The sequence below is a fragment of the Zingiber officinale genome, chromosome 5A (assembly GCF_018446385.1).
Source record: "Zingiber officinale cultivar Zhangliang chromosome 5A, Zo_v1.1, whole genome shotgun sequence".
NCBI classification, from domain to species: Eukaryota; Viridiplantae; Streptophyta; class Magnoliopsida; order Zingiberales; family Zingiberaceae; genus Zingiber; species Zingiber officinale.
In genome coordinates this window covers 16,558,649-16,565,171 of record NC_055994.1, presented here as the reverse complement: position 1 = coordinate 16,565,171, position 6,523 = coordinate 16,558,649, and the positions used below count along the sequence as shown (strand labels likewise).

Sequence of the window (6,523 nt, the reverse complement as noted above, 5' to 3'; positions counted from 1 at the left end):
GGGTTGTAACTAGTATAAAGTAAACTATCACCCTAGTTGGTAAGGAAGAAAAACCAGAAGCTAAGATTATTTCTGTTGGGCATTATAAAACCCCTACACCATGTAAACTTATCATAATAAGTTATCAATCCTTAAATAGATGAGCAGGAATCACTGCATCTTAAATCCTAATAATCTTAAGAATCAACGCATCTTAAATCCTAATAATCTTAAGAATCAATGCATCTTAGATTCTAATAGTCTTAAATGCCACACAATGTAATCTTAAATCAATGTTGGGCTACGATAGTTTCTTACTTATTATTTCTGTAAGGCTGAATCACTACATCTTAAATACTTTCCATTTACTAGGGTGGTCATTTGGCATATCATTGTGATTACATGTAGATAGTTGGTAACTAGTACATTGTGTATTGGCACTAGTTTTATACTAGTTGGTAAGGAAGGACAAAAAACGAGATTCTAGGGCTATCATAAAGCAATAGAACTTCCTTAAAGAAATTCTGAAAATGTTATACGTACATGGCTGTTCGGTTTGATAGATTCCAAAGTACCAATTCAAAGACTCAACAACCATAAAAATCGTAGTTTAATCCCAAACTTGTAGACAACACTATAAGCACAAACCAGGATACTCATGGAGGCTCGGCAAAGCAACCCACAATCAGATGCACCAATTCCGACAACCAACAGACCAAAAATTCAGAATCGGTCAAGTGTTTTATGTAGAGAAGTTATGGAGGGTATCATAATATAGAATAAGCCTTGTCCGTGCTTCTTTTCTTTTTGTGTATCAAGATTTGTCATTGTATCCAAATATCCTTTACTTTGAGGTCAATTGCCAATTTTTTTTCTCATAATGCTTGTTATATCAAGATCACTCTAATTAACTTATTCAATGTACTGAATATACACTGAGTGATCAAACAATGAAATCATGTGCTTCTATTCTTTTAATTAATTTTTTTTTTTGAGGAAAGGATTAAGTCATTTATGCATAGAGTTGAGTTCTCTATTGCTTCCTCTTTTCATATGTCAAATACTGATACTTGGACCCCCCACATTCTGTGTAAACACTCAAAGCCCCAATTGATTACATGTAAAAAAATCTCTAGAAATAGAGGTCTTGAACACTTGGATATAGACCCCAATGAGATATAACACTCAAGTCTGAATATCATAGGTTTAGTTTACAATCATAATGACTTAGATCAACAATCTAACAATTCAAACACCTCAAGGAAAAGATGATACTGCTATTAAAGAGTTGATACATGATATACTAGAACCAGAACTTAATGGGTCTACACATTCTAAATTCTTTCCAACTAAGTAAAACATAAAGAGAAGTTGTTGCTGTTAAACGTGATTTACTAGGACAGAACTTGGGAGATCTACTTATTCTCAATTTGTTCCAACCAAGCAAAGCATAAAGGATAAAATTGCTACTGCTACCACAGGTTGAAACGTGATATGAATCACTTCCAACATAACAAAGCATAAGGAAATAATTTGCTACTGCTAACTTTGATTTATTAAGAAATCTGTAACTAAAACACTATACTACGAGATCAATGAATCTAAAACCATATAACACTTATTTTCATTGTCTAGCAGTGAAAATCCGAAACCCTTAAACTCCATATGAACTGATCATGTCAATTAAGATCACCATAGAAAAATCTAACTCAAAATCGGAATTAACAATTATAAGGCCTGAAGAAAGAAAACAACCCTATGCCTAACCTAAACAACTCATCTCCTTACTTTGAAGTTCACGGCAGCAAACACACGAGCAACTTCACAGCACGCTTCAAAAATCGAAAGGAACAAGGAAACATCAATCTAATTTGGAACCACTCTTACCGCAGGTGAGTAAGCGACTTACCGGAATCCCTCGACTTACTACCGGAGGAGAAAGCCTCTAGGGTTCAGAGAACTTGAGATTTCAACCCTTCCTCGTGCCCACGAGCTCTCTTCGACGAGGAGACCTTGAATCTGTGAAGAACCCACAGAGAGAAGTGCTCGCCGGCCGCCGGAGACGAAGCCCTAGCTTCGTTTTCGCCCGAGAAGGAATCGCCGTCGCGAGAGGAGAAGGAGAGAAGGGTTTCGGGAGAGAACAAATCCCGATCCTCACTTATCCCTTTTTAATACTCTTCGGCATCTATCATAACTTTTATATATATATATATATCTCGTTCCATATTTATTCACGAAACACTTGCAGAACAGTTGGTTAGCTGCGTTTTGATCGGGTAAAGAGTCGCTAGTTCGAACTTTGGCTTAGACATTTTTTTTTGTCAAAACTTCCTTCGTTTAGTAAAAATATCAAACGACCTCTAAAAATTACATAAAAATACTCTAAAAATCTCTAGAATTTTTCTATAGCATTTTTAAATATTTTTAAATTACTTTTGGGACTTGAAATGGAGAAATTTGGGTTGTTACATTATTGTTGGAGTGTTCGATTAACTTTTGATCCACTTGAATTTTGTCTTCCCAACCTTCCCAGTGGATTTTCGATCACCAAGTGTCTGGTCAACCTTTGACTCACTTGGACTTCTCTCTCACATATTGATTAGAGATCGAAACTCAAGCTCAAGTCAATCTGAGCTTAGTCAACTTGGTCAACCTTGACCCGAGGTCAATTGCACAATCACAGTTCGACTTAGTCCTATAGACGATTCCCACGGGTCATCGGGATAAATTGAGAAACGCTCGCGGATGTTCATCTAAGCGATCAGCGTTTTTAGATTTATCATCCCATTGAAAAAAAAATTCTTTCTACTCTCAATTTATACTATCAAATTTAAATACGAACGTTGATAATTAAATAGGCTTCCAAAAGTACATTGGTTTTTTATTTAAAGTGATTTAGGGTTATGTAAATCTATTATTTAATTTCAATCAAAATTGACAAATAGACCTATCCTATTCGAAAATTTAAAAATTTAATATTTTTTGAATTAGAAAGTCCAACGAACCCATTGGTAGCGTTGGTAAGTTAATATCATTGTGTTGAGCCTTATAATAAATCAGTAATAAATTTTATCAAATCTTTGCTAGTTCAGAAATCTACTATTCCTAATTTACATTATTAAATTTTGATATGAAAGCATAAATACATTGAGAAGAATTTCAAAACTCAACCTTAAATCTTTTCAAATTAAAATTAATATATTCAGGTAAATCTCTTTATTCTATCTGTCCCCTCAAATCTAAAGTCACCAATATAAATTGGATCAAACATGGAAACAGAAGGGGGATAGAAAAGCGCTATGTTTTTTAGGAATTTTAAAACTGGAGCAGGTGAGTGAAATAGTTCGTTTGCACCCGCGGTTGAATAAAATATTTCCCATCTTACTTTATAAATAAAATTAAAATATTTTCATAAAATATGATCATAAGTTAACCTATCACAATCACAAGTGGACTTATCTTTTTATTCAATTATTATAAGATGATTATGCTTTATTTATTTTATTTTTTTAAATAACATAATTTTATTCTATTCCCTAAAAATGAACCTGATACATAAAAACCAAACGAGTTAACAGGACAGGCATTCCACGTAGGATGATAAAAGTCAAAGCGTGTTGTTCAATGGATATATCATGCAAAACAGACCAAACAATCTAATTCAAATTTTAAAGTTTTAAAACTATTTCATAGGAATAAATTTCATTTAATCATTAAAAAAAACTTCAAAGGACTTTTTTTTTTTTAAATAAAAACAGAAGGTGTTTTTAAGGGCCATTGCACAGTTCGGAAAAAGACAAGACAACAAAAACTATTATTATATCATTTGTAAAATTGTATTATTATAAACCTCGAAGCATTCGAAAAATAATATAATTCAAATTCTAGATACGCGCACCTATTAGGATTTAGGATGAGCCCACTGCGTGGTCCAAGCATTGTGGCCTTCGTCATAAGCAAGATGCGGCCCCACAGTGGGTCCGAGAACGTGGCTTAGGCAAATACGTATTAAATTTAAATCGACAATTTAATATAAAGTTTCAAAAATATCTAAATCATACCTATTTTAAAAATTCCAAAATCACATGAACACTTTGGATCAAGATCAACCTTGCAATCTCCGCTCACATTAGTTATCATAAATTACTTTTCATAACTAGTAAATTAAATAGGACGGAATGACTATTTGACAAGTAGATTACCGTAAATTAATTTTTTTAATGAATAAAAAATTAATATCTAATAAAAAATTGGTCCAAAATTTTAATTTACACATAATCTGAGTTTAGGAATGAGATTATATGTACTATGTCTAAATTGAGGGATATAAAATTAAAATTAATTTTTAAAATTTAGCTGCAAACTTGAGTATCAATTAATTAATGGATAAAGATTAATTGAATTAATTGATAAAGTTTAATTGATTGATAAAAAATTAAAGATAGATTAATTTAATGATTAATATTAATCACACCTACCACATCAATTAAATTAATTAATGTATATTATATTATATTTATTGATTAATTGAATCAATTTAGTAATTGATCATGTTTTAAATAAAAGACACACCTCATGTCTTCACCTCATCCTTATTACTCTTATATAAGTTTATCTAAAAGGGTGTATTGATATTTGAAAGGATAACTCAATGATCTAGGATATTAATTCTATAATGATGATATAAAAAAAATACGTCTGTTACTTGAAAAGGGATCGATAACCAAAATTGTGTGCCAAAAATATAAATAAGATAAAGTTTACGTCGCCATATCAATCCCCATAAGATCGATTCGTTGACTCATCGTCAGGTTGACAAATCATGCCCAACTATTGGATCAATACTATCAATCAATTACATAAAATCCAACAATCTTAAGACGATATTCATGGTTATAACGGCCATGGATCCCACTCTTATTAGAAAAATTTTACATAACCATCTTCAAGTAATAACAACAAAAGATACTGTATTAGTGAAAGAAAATATATATCAAAACATTACTATCAAAAAATGTCCTTAGTGCATCGGAAGGTGAGGCCTTAAATGATAGGATAATTATTCACAAAGAAAAATACCATACCTTAAAAGGTCGAACGATAAAATTATATAATAGGTATAGTGTAACAATAATGTTTAAAGCTTTGGCGGTTATTAGGCTAAAAGCATACACAGTTGGGGATGATGAATTTAAATTATTCAAAAGAGTTATTAGGCTAATAAAAGGCCATAGAAAGAAAGCCAAGGCCTACTTGATGAAAAACTAAATTTGAGTTTAACTGAATAAGACTGAATGGAGGTCAAAATAGATAGTTAAAGGATTACATCATATGTATTACAATTAATTAAAAAATTAAGTCTAAACTCTAATTAGACGATTGTAGTTTTAGTTCGATGAGATTGGAAGATTAAGAAATATATATTTCTTGAATCAAATGTCTCTTAAAAAATAAATATATATATATATTTTGACTTCAATGTCTTAAAAAAAAGTAAACACAATACAATCATAGTATGAAGATGAAGACAAGATTTGTACCAAGGTAAGACCTTCAATCCCATGGAAACCGTAGAACATGAAAGCTCCATTCATATGATTTGTCCATCTTGAAAACAACAGGAGACCATTTTGACACGATTCCCGAATCATTTGAAGCCTCGTCCTTCCCAAAGGAAAACGACAGGTATCCAGGAGAGCTAGAGAGCAGGCCCGACTCATTGCTAGTTTCAGTTTTCTCAGTGCTTGATAGAACTGGAAATGGCCGGTCCTTCGCAGGCACAGTCAGATCAGTCTCTATTATCTTCAGAACTTGATCCATTGTAGGACTTGCATGAAACTGAGGATGCATACAGAGAACAACGACACGAACGTACTTCATTTTGACCCCAATTCATCCATCCCTTCTTCGATAACATCCAATGTCTTCCCTCTTCTCGCCAAAGACCACGCCCAATCGCTCACAACAAAAGCTTGTCTATTGCTCCTCAATCTGAATGCCTTCTTTCCATTGAGGAACTCAAGCAGCAGCACTTCGAAGCTAAAAGCTTCACTTTTCTCAGACAATTGTCCATGCAAGGCGTATTCAGGGGCAGCTTATCCTAGGGTTCCGGCTACCTTGGTGCTAACATGGAGCATCCCCTCTAGCGTAGGTAGACATGTCGTACACTTAGGCAATACATGCTCAAATTTAACCCCAGTAAATGCTTATTCGGGATTAGGAGCAAAAAAATTCTTAGGTACATATTGACTGGGAGAGGAATTGAGGTGAACTCCGAAAAAGTCTAGGCACTCCAGAATATGTCGCCTCCTTGCAACCTTAGGGAAGCACAACAACTAGTCAAGCGCATTACGACACTCTCTTGATTCATCTCCCGCTCGTCCAACCAAAGTTTACATTTGATGATAGTCTTTCACCACTAATCTTGCTTTGTAGGTAATCATATTATCATCCATGTCAGTTTTCTTCTTGAAAATCCACTTGCACCCAATAGACGTAATGTCTTCAGGTGGTCTGCTAGGTTCCAAACATAATTTTTGTATAT

The 6,523-nt window shown here is 33.3% G+C and overlaps 1 long non-coding RNA gene across 1 annotated transcript; it reads right to left on the bottom strand.

The window, feature by feature from the left end:
- Nucleotides 1-1,505: 1,505 nt before the first annotated feature.
- LOC121980265 lies at nt 1,506-2,130 on the bottom strand. Its single transcript, XR_006111474.1, has 2 exons — nt 1,889-2,130; nt 1,506-1,811 (listed from the first exon to the last, which is right to left on the bottom strand). It is a non-coding gene; the product is annotated as an uncharacterized LOC121980265 (long non-coding RNA).
- Between the last annotated feature and the right edge of the window lie 4,393 nt (nt 2,131-6,523).